The sequence below is a fragment of the Microcaecilia unicolor genome, chromosome 1 (genome assembly GCF_901765095.1).
Source record: "Microcaecilia unicolor chromosome 1, aMicUni1.1, whole genome shotgun sequence".
Taxonomy (NCBI): Eukaryota; Metazoa; Chordata; class Amphibia; order Gymnophiona; family Siphonopidae; genus Microcaecilia; species Microcaecilia unicolor.
In genome coordinates, this window is record NC_044031.1 from 610,292,935 (window position 1) to 610,303,892 (window position 10,958).

The following is a 10,958-nucleotide window of genomic DNA, read 5'->3' on the forward strand; positions in this document are numbered from 1 at the left end:
TTGATGGCCCTCAAGTAGTTTTTGATTATGAAACTGGGCTAATTCTGAAAAAACTGGAAGAATATCAGGCCCTTTTACTATGTCATATAGGCAGTGGCGTACCAAGGGGAGGTGGTGGGGGCGGTCCGCCCCGGGTGCACGCTGCTGGGGGGGTGCTGCGGCGCGCGCCTGTCAGCTGAGTTCGCTGACTTCGCTAACTTCGCTGCAGCTCCCTCTGCCCTGGAACAGGTTACTTCCTGTTCCGGCCGGGGCAGAGGGAGCTGCAGCGAAGTTAGCAAAGTTAGCGAACTCAGCTGACAGGCGCGCCATGGCACCCCCCCAGCGGCGTGCACCCGGGGAGGTGTCATTTCGCCGGGGGGGGGGGGGGGCGCGCTGCACCCGGGGTGGGGGGGGCGCATTGGCAATCTTCCCCGGGTGTCATGCCGGCTAGGATCGCCGCTGCATATAGGCGCCTACGTGTGCCGAATGCGCGCCAAATTGGAGTTACTGCCCGGTTACCGTGTGGCCCTTGCGATAATTTCAATTTTGGCATGCGTCCTCTATGCGTGTCTGAAAACTAGGCCAATGGCTGGCGGTAAGGTCTCAGACCCAAAATGGATGCGCGGCAATATTGATTTTGCCGCATGTCTATTTTCGGCCCCCCAAAAAAGAGGCCTTTTTTACAGGCGTACTAAAAAATGGATTGCTGCTCACCCAAAACCCCCGCCTACACTACCACAAGCCATTTTTCAGTATACCTTTGTAAAAGGATCCCGTGGAGGGGCATAATTGAACGGGAATGCCCATCTCCATGGGCATCTATGTCCGAAAACAGGTATGTGAAGAGGTGGGACAGACCGTATTATCGAAAAAGATGGGCGTCCATCTTTCTTTTCGAAAATACGGTTTGGACGGACCAAATGCCATGGATTTGGTCCCTTCTGAGATGGGCATTTTTTTTTTAGCGATAATGGAAACTAAAAACGCCCAGCTCAGAAACGTCCCAATCCAAGCCATTTGGTTGTGGGAGGGACAAATGTACAACACTACCATAGCTCTTAGGGGTGAAGGGGGCAACTACATGTGGGTACAGTGGGTTTTAGAGGCCTCCCATTTACCACCACAAGTGTTACGGGTGGGGGGGATGGGCTTGGGTATGCCTGCCTGAAGTGCACTGCAGTACCCACTAATAGTGCTCCAGGGACAGGACTTGTTGCTGGTGTATAACCTTGGCACAGCAGTTCACACCTGAAGACTAATCTCGCTGAAAACGTCCTTTATTTGAATAAGCACCTTTACTCACAGTTAACTGCAGATCAGAGGTTGTGCCCCACTGGCAACGAGTCTCGCTGGTACTGAGATTAGCAGTAGGTCCGAGCTGGCAGAATGGTGTACAATGCCCTCTTTCAGCAACATTCAAGGTAATAACTAACATTCTCTAACGTGGGTAACACATGAAAGGGATCTAAAAGTGTCTTACACAAATGGCCACTACCTCATGGACTACCGGAAACACAACAGGGCACACTCTGACCCAGTAAGCAGAGGGAAAAGCACCATGGGAGTAGAGCCTACCAACTACCAACATCGTGAGCATTTAACACAAGCTAGTGGAATCACGGAGCCCAATACCCTACACCCACCACGATGCATTGGTGATGTGACTCTGCAGTGCCCTTAACAGAAAAGTTGTCACACTCACCCGAGACCCACATCAGAAGCAGGGAAAGGCTGTCAGAGGATAGAACACATTCTGCTGTCATGGAGGTGGGTACGGCATTTGAGGCTGGCATACAGGCTGGGGAAAAAGTTTGTAAAGTGGGTATTTTTTGTGGGAGGGTTTAGTGACCACTGGGGGAGTCAGCGGAGGTCATCCCCGATTCCCTCCGGTGGTCATCTGGTCAGTTGGGGCACTTTTTTGGGACTTGGACCTGAAAAAAAAGAGTCCAAATAAAGCGGACCAAATTCTCGTCAAAAACGCCCTTCTTGTTTCGATTATCAGCTAAAGACGCCCATCTCTCCTCAGCCGATAACCACACCCTAGTCCCCCCTTCACCAAGCCTCCGACACGACCCTGTGATCTTTGTTCGTCTCCGTGACGGACTGCAGTTGAGGACGCCAAAACCCGGGTTTCGATTATACCGATTTGGGTGCCCACGGGAAACGGATGCCCATCTCCTGATTTGGGTCGAAATATGGGCATCTTTCTCTTTCGAAAATAAGCTGGATAGTGTACTGTGCATGATGGTGGAATAGGGGTTTTCAGTACTGCATTTCTCTTAAAATTTGATCAAGTCCAGTTAAGTGGGGAAACAATTTTTTAAACAGAGGCATCTGTTTTTTTAAGAACTATTGTCACCTTTCAGAGAACATTGGGAGAACAATTTCCAGCTCTAAAATTTATCAGCTGGCAATATTCTTTGCTACAGTTTTTGACAATCTAATGTTCTCAGTTTGTAAAGTCTCATTATGAGCACTCAGGTCTCTGCTCAGCACTAGGGAGAATCAAAGCAGTACATTACAGATGTGGGATTTCAATGGACCTGATGACTTTTTTCATTTAAGAAATTAATGTTCTTTCACTTATTACACGTAGTGTTCTTTCACCTTGGAGAGATGAATGTCTCTGATGGTTTACAAATGCTTTTAAGAGGTTTCAGAGAGGAAACTGGACAGCACTTTTCAAGGGACAATGCACCTTCTTCCAATGCCAGAAACCCCTGCTGTCAATTCAATCTCCAGTCCCTGTGTTAGCCCTTAATCCCCTTCTCCCCAAATTAGCCCTTTTCTTCTGACAACCCCCAGCCACAACATCTGCTGTCATCCCCCAGCATCTGCCAGCTTCCTTCCTGCCCCCCACATCAGATCCTTCTCCTACTTTATCATTTGTTAGTGTCACACTCTTTGTCTCTTCCCCTGCACTCCCCCACCCCCAAATGCAGAATCTCCCCTCTCTCTTTCCCTATTCCTCCCTTCTTCGTGTCCAGCATCTCCCCCATCCCACTGCAAAATGGTCCAGCATTTTCTCCCCTTCCAGCGTGGTCCAGCATCTTTCCCCTCTCTCCCCCCTTGCTTCCTTTCGAGCATCACTACTTCTTCTTCCCACAAAAGATCCCTTCCCCCAAATCTGCCCTTGTCCTATGGCTCCTTCTTGTTGCCACGACTGTCAGTGTTAAAAAAGAAAATCCAGCAGCAGCCACAGAGCCTCATGCTAAAACATTCAGGGGACCTTTTACAAAGGCATGTAAAGGCCTATGCATATTCAGCGTGTGCCAAATCAGCATTACTGCCCGGCTACCGCGTGCCTTGGCGGTAATTCTGAATTTGGCATGTGCCAAAAACACGGAGTAGAACATATTTTCTATTTTTCTACAGTGTGGCACTTACCCAGTGGTAAATGGCAGTGGACATGCGCTTAGTAAAAGGGCCCCTTAGCCAGGCTCTACTGGTCCCATCCCCATGGCAGCAAGAAGTGTGCACCAGAAGGGTTGGGATCTGTAGAGCCTGGCTGAATGTTTGAGTATGAGGAATAAATAAACATGTGGATAAAGGAGGGCCGGTTGATGTAGTTTGTTTAGATGTTCAGAAAGCTTTTGGCAAAGTTCCTCATGAAAGACTTCTGAGAAAATTAAAAAGACATAGGATAGGAAGCAACGTTCTGTTGTGGACTGGGTACTGGTTAAAAGATAGAAAATAGAGGGTAGGGTTAAATGGCCATTTCTCAATAGAGGAAGATAAATAGGGACCGGTGCTATGCAGGTGTCAGCAGATCAATGCTGGTATCAGTATACCCAACCAGACAAAAACAGGACTGAATTTTATGTGGTCCTACTGCATCACCTTTGGACAGCCCCGGTACTGTCCAGGTTCTGCCAGGGTGGGCAGAGTCGATATTCATGGGCACTGCCCAATTAAGTGCTGCTGAATATTGTTGGCTGGTCTGCTCAGTATGATTTAACATGTTGAATATTGGGCCCACAATCTATTAAGATGCTTTGAGGGACATGTTAAAAAAATCGTGTAAGTCAGAATTTTTTTTTGTTGCATTTGTATCCCACATTTTCCCACCTCTTTGCAGGCTCAATGTGGCTTACATGGTACCGTAATTGGCATTGACCGATTCCGGTGTGAACAAATACAAGGTGTGAGTAATCAAGGTGATATTATGGTAGAGTGACATACATGTTTGATAAAGACAGTTGGGAAGAACATCGTTAGGGAAAAGAAGAGTTACGATCTTTGGTTACGTTGTGTCGCAAATGTCCAGGTTTTTTATGTTGGGTCGCTGGGGTATGCCCTTCTGAACAGTTCTGTTTCTAGTACTTTCCGGAAATTCAAGTGGTCGAGTGTGGTTTTTACTGCTTTGGGTAGTGCGTTCCACAGTTGTGCGCTCAGGTAGGAAAAGCTGGATGCATATTTGAGTCCTTTGCTGCTTGGGTAGTGGAGGTTAAGGTATGATTGTGCTGATTTTATGGTGTTTCTGAGTGGCAGGTCGGTGAGGTCTGTCATGTATCCCGGTGCCTCGCCTTAGATGATTTTGTGCACTGTCATGCAGATTTTGAATACGATGCGTTCCTTAATTGTGAGCCAGTGCAATTTTTCTCAGAGTGGTTTGGCGCTGTCAAAACCTGTTCTCCCAAATATAAGCCTTGCTGCTGTGTTTTGGGCGGTTTGAAGTTTCTTTATGATTTGTTCTTTGCATCCTGCATAGATTCCGTTACAATAGTCTGCGTGGCTTAGTATCATTGACTCGGGAAGAATGTTTCACATGTTTTAGTTTCCACATTGAGAGAAACATTTTCTTTATGGTGATTTTAGCTTGGGACTGTAGTTGGAGGTTTCGATCGATTGTTACGCCGAGAATTTTCAGGCTGTCTGAGATAGGGAGAGTGTATGCCGGGGTGTTAATGTTTGTGGGTTTGTATGTGTTGTATTGGGATGAGATGATGAGACAGTATGGAGTCCTGTTCATAATGCCCCCCCCCCCATGTCAAGATTTTCTGTTTAAAAACAGCTAAGAGATGGACACTTTTGTGCTGAGAATGCCCAACATGAATAGCCATTTTCCAAAATGAAATATCCAACGCATGAATGTAAAAAAAAAAAAAAAAACAAGGATAAGAAGATCTGTCTGGCATTATTTTGAGAAAAATGGCCACACAGATATCCATGCAGAGCAGGGGTAACTTAGTGCTTAGTGCAGTGGACTTTAAACCAAGGGAACCTGGTTCAAATCTCAGTTTAACTCTTTTATTTTGTAATTGTGAGCCCTCCAAGAACAGAAAAATTCCTACTGTACTTGAATGTACACCTCTTCAATAGCCTTCAGGTTTGCAGGTGTCATATAGTTAGGGACAGTAGGTATATTTCTATTTCTGGAGTGCTCACAATTAAAAAAAAAGTTAAAGTGGGATTTGGACCATGATTCCTTGGTTTAAGGTCCACTGCCCTAGCCACCACATTACTCCTCACTCTTGCTTTCTGCTTTAGCCTGTAGTAACTGAGGCTGTCATAGAGCCTGGTTTTCCTTTCCTGTTTCTCTTTCAGGGGAGAGGGAAGGAGACAGTACCCACTGGAGAGAGTTACAAAGGGGTCATGCCTTAATCCCTGTAGTGGTCAGCTGTACAATCAGATCACCTTTTTTCACCCTGGGTGTGACTGAAACAGATATAACTTAATCTAAGACTTGGTCATTTTTTCCTGTTTGATTATCGCTGTTGGACATCCTATTTTTGGACCCTTCCTAGTCCTGCCCAAAACATGCCTCCTACCCTCCCCCGACATGCCCCCTTGCTATTTGGATGAACCGCAGTGTTGGACTTTTTTTCTTTCTGCCTTTCCAAAATTGCTAGTAAGATGTTTCTAGCAAATGGTTTTTTTTTTTTTTTTTTTTTTTGGGGGGGGGGGGCATTTTGAAATGAGTATGTGCTTTGAAAATGAGCACCTTTGTCAGGTAAAACACTTAAAATTCATCAGTGGAAAATACTAAAAGGTCAATATTCAGAGCAATTTAGGGCATAGCTATCAATGTAGGTTACTGTTAGGATGTGTTATTTTATCACTAATTTGTTCTATTTTAGCACAGGTCCCATTTTATGCAATGAGACCCTGTTATTAATAACTGGGGTTAACAGTAAAATAACAGTAGCCCACATTAGTAACTTCTCCCCTTAATTAAAGAAACAAGAAATGCCCCTAGAAATTGAAATCACTGCTATATGTAATAAAAGTGAGCCAAGTATGGATCAATCAAGCCATTGTGACATCACTGATGAGGTTGGCTCTTAGGTATTGGTGGAATGAGGCATTGTGACATCACAATATCAGCTCTGGTTACCAGAGACTGAAACGTTTCACATTAATAGGGGAAGTTATCATTGTGTGCTACCGTTAAAATGTGTTATTTTATCACTAGCTCACCCTATTGTAGCACAGGTGCCATTTTATGCAATGAGACCTAGTTACTAATAAGTGAGGTTAACAGTAAAATATATCTTAACAGTAGCTCACGTTGATAACATCCCCCTTTAACCAACTAGACAAAGCTCTTTTTCGGATGAACTTCTGACTGGGTACTGAATATCTGGACAGGGAGCAGGTATTCAGTGGTACTTTAATCAAAGAGTGTCACTCAATATCTGCTCTGACTGATGTAGCACTCTTTGGATAGTGCCAGGGTGGACAATGGGCAGAGCCAGGACAGACCTAGAAGCTGTTCAAGGACCACTGGTGCCCAGCTAACTATCTAGGCAAGATAGCAGTCCTAACTTACCTGGAAAGATATCTAGGTACCAGTACTGAATGTCGTCTGGACCCTGATAACTTCTGGTGGCTGCAACAGTCTAGGATATTGGGTACCAATACCCAGATAAGACCTGGCACTGTATATCCAGACCTAATTTAGCCCATGGCAGTCAGTGCTGTCAAAAATGTGGGCTGAATATCGGAGGGGGTGGGGGATGAATCTATCACAACACAGTAGATCTGATCTTGTCCTTCCTTTATTTTTCCCTCTGGATTTTTACCCCTCTTTCCTCTCTTTTTCTCTGGCTCCTTTCCCTGGTACTGGAAAAATACAATTTATTTCCTCTTAAATTGTAACGTCCACTCCAGAAAGTCTAAGAACTGACATTTCTACCACCAACTTAGTGATTCTTCTTTTTCAGTGCATTTGGGAAGTCAGGTTGAAGAGGGCTCTAAGAAAAGCAATACAGCTTTGGGAAGTGCCCTTGCACAACACAGAAACAGGGTTCTTTTCTGGAAACAGGAATTTATTTATAACCAAGCTACAAATTATATATCAGAATTACATAGATGTGGTTACTGTGGCTATACAGCAAAGATGTGATGGGCTGCATTCCCATTAGTGACCACCTCATGTACAAACTTATCACATTTAGGGGCTCATTTTCAAAAGAGAAAAACGTCCAAAAAGTGACATAAGTCTGCATTCAGACGTTTATCTCACAAAAATGTCCAAATCAGTATTTTCAAAACCTCTTTTTAGACATTTTTCTCTTAAGTCCATCAGAAGGACGTCTAAATCTCAAGGGGGCATGCCAGGGGCATGGTTAAGGTAGGACTTGGGCGTTCCTAAGACTTAGATGTCTTTTAGCCATAATGAAACAAAACAAAAACATCCAAGACTAAAATTAAGACATTTTGAGCTAGACCTGTTTTTATTATGAATAAGGCACAAAAAGGTGCCCCAGATGACCACTGGAGGGAATCAGGGATGACATCCCCTTACTCCCTCAGTGGTCACTAATCCCCTCCCACCCCCAAAAATTGTGATGAAGAACATTACTTGCCAGCCTCTATGCCAGTGTCAGATGTCATACTCAGGTCCATTACAGCAGCATGCAGGTCCCTGAAGTAGTTTAGTAGTAGGTACAGTGCACTTCAGACAGGCGGATCCAGGCTCCTACCTCCCCCTTCCTGTTACACTTGTGGCGAAAACTGTGAGCCCTCCAAAACTCACCAGAAACTCAATGTACCCACATATAGGTGCCCCCTTGACCCGTAAGGGCTATGATAGTGGTGTACAGTGGGGGTAATGGGTTTGGGGTGAGTTTTAGGGGGCTCAGCACACAAGGTAAGGGAGAAATGGTCAGATGAGTACCTGGGAGCAGTTTATGAAGTCAACTGCAGTGCCCCATAGGGTGCCTATTGCTGTTCTGGGATGTCAGGGGGACCAGTCTACTAAAAATTCTGGCTTTATTTTGGACGATTTGCACTTGGACAGGTTTTTTTTTTTTTTTTTCGAAAATGGCCCCCACAAAAAAACGTCCAAATCACAAAACATCCAAAAAAATAAAATGTCCATAGTATTTTCGAAAACAAAAGATAGACGTCTATCTTTTTCGAAAATGAACTTCTTTTCTGTTCAGAATTTGGACGTTTTGTGTAAAACGTGCAAATTCTGATTTAGACGTTCTATTGAAAATGCCCCTCCACATCTCTTAATCATATTGATTTTACCAAGACCCTGCTCTGATATCCATGACAGCTGATCATGAGTTGTCCCTTCTCACAGTCTGGATATTTTCCTTCTTTCTCAGGTCTTGGTCTCCTAAGTATTTTTTCTTCTTTCAGCTGCAGATTGAAGTTTCTTCCTGTTGACTTGATGTTTTATAGAAATCACTGGGGTTGAGTTTCAGTTGTAGCTCTGCCTGGAACATCTGCTCAACAATGACTTGCTGGCTCCACCTTTTGGAAGGACACTCTCCTATTACCAGCTCTGAATGACATTGTTTTATCTCATCTCTTTAGTAGTCAGCATTTTGATTATTTTTGGCTGAGAGCTTATCTCATGTATAATATTTTTTTTATTTCTACCCTGCTGGTATTCAGGGCTGGAAGGGTTCCATAATGTTAGCAAGTGTTTTAAGGGGAGAGATACTGCATTGATGTCATCTCTTTCTGGGAAGGAGCCAAATGGATGATCTCCTGGTGTTCACAATATCCCTGTGAGGAAGGGGAGGGATTACTCCCAAGAAGGGAATTAATGGGATTATAAATAGAGAGGGAAGGAACAAGTAGAGGTCTTTGGTTCTAGCTTCCCGCCAAGTCCCTGGGAGCAGGGGAATCTACTAGGGAAGAACAGAGAAAGAGGACCGGTCCGCTAAACCTGCAGGGGTAGAGGAGAATTTCCAGTGGGGGAGTGAACAGAGCAGGGGCATAGCTGGCCTCGAGGTGGTATGAGGCCAGAGCCCAAGGTGGGGGTGGGGGGACATTTGGTCACCAACCCGCTGCCACCCTCTCCACTGCCTTACCACCCCCCTCTGCCGCTTCGCTGCTTCCCTCTGCCGCCCACTGCTGCCACAAATACCTTGGCTGGTGGGGGTCCCCAACCCCTGCCAGCTGAAGACTTCATCTAGCTCTGGTCTCCGGCGCCGTCGCATTGCCTGCCCTACTCTCTCTTTCCCTCATGTCCGGTATGCTCCTTTTAGTGAAACAGCTCAATTTCACTAAAAGGAGCGTGCCCAATATGAGGGGAAGAGAGAGCAGGGCAGGCAATGCGGCGGCACCACCACAGACCAGAGCTGGACAAAGTCTTTAGCTGGTGTGGGTTGGGGACCCCCACCAGCCAACCAGGGACCTAGAGCAAATTTGGGGGGGCTGAGGCCCCCATGGCCCCACCTAGCTATGCCATTGGAACCAAGGCCTGGAGGAATAGGTCACCCCAGGACTGGTGGCAGGAGTCAAGGGAATTTAGGCAGATTGGGAAAACAAATATGAGCAGGGGCACATAGAACATGATAGACTGTGAGTGGAGTGGAAACAGAGAGATCCTTCATTTTTCCAAATAAAGGGAGTTGTACACATGTATATAATTCAAGCCCTTTTGTGAACGCTCCTGGGATGTTAATTTACCCTACTCCCTTGGACATCTCTCGATGTTAATTTGTTGAACATGTAGTCCTGGTCTCACCAGTGAGCTCTTCCGGTCAGCACCCTACTACTACTACTACTATTTAGCATTTCTATAGCGCTACAAGGCATACGCAGCGCTGTACAAACATAGAAGAAAGACAGTCCCTGCTCAAAGAGCTTACAATCTAATAGACAAAAAATAAATAAAGTAAGCTATGAGAGAGCGTTATTTAGTACACCGAAACTTCCCTCGCACCCACCTCAGGGGAAAGCCCCCTTCCCATGAATGTCTCACCTCTTCCGAACTCGCGAGTGCTTCTGACTTCACAAGATTCAGTTGAAAGCCGGAGAAATCCCCGAATTCCACAAAACTTTCCATGAGATTTGGCAAAGATGTCTTAGGTTCCATGATAAGCATTAGTAAATCATCCGCAAATGCTGCCGATTTAAAGATATGTTTCCCTATTTGTACCCCCTTTATGCCCTGATTAAACTGAATCTCCCGCAATAAAGGATCTAAAGTTAAGACGAAAAGCAACGGCGACAATGGGCACCCCTGCCTATCCCCCTACGGATTGGAAATCTGTCCGACAATAACCCATTCGCATACACCTGTGCTTGTGGATCTGCATATAGTGCTCTTACTGCTTTCAAAAATCCTCCTCCTATACCATACGCTTCCAACACCCCATACATGTAACCCCAATCTACCCGATTAAACGCTTTTTCAGCGCCAAAGCTTATTAATAGAGCCTGGGTCCCTTCCCTTCTAATCATTTCTAGTGCTGCTAATATCCTCCTGATATTTTTTTGCTATTACCCGCCCACAAGTGAACCCCACCTGTGGTTCTGCTACCAAGGACGGAAGGACTCTAGAGAGCCTGTTCGCCATAATCTTAGCCAGAAGTTTTACCTCTGTGTTAAGCAATGAAATCGGGCGATAAGATTCAGGCCGGTCTGCCGGTTTACCTTGCTTTTGAATCACTATCATTTGGGCTGCATTGAGATGCTTAGGTAACTGTTCCTGTTGGATCATGTTATTGAAAACCTCAGTCAACACTGGACTGATTTCCGATTTCAACAATTTATAAAATTCACTCCGA

General features: G+C 45.3%; 1 long non-coding RNA gene across 1 annotated transcript; it reads right to left on the reverse strand.

Moving 5' to 3' along the window:
- Positions 1-3,351: 3,351 nt before the first annotated feature.
- On the reverse strand, positions 3,352-9,605 carry LOC115460462. The gene is made up of 3 exons (XR_003940505.1): positions 9,516-9,605; positions 8,676-8,682; positions 3,352-3,361 (listed from the first exon to the last, which is right to left on the reverse strand). It is a non-coding gene; the product is annotated as an uncharacterized LOC115460462 (long non-coding RNA).
- Between the last annotated feature and the right edge of the window lie 1,353 nt (positions 9,606-10,958).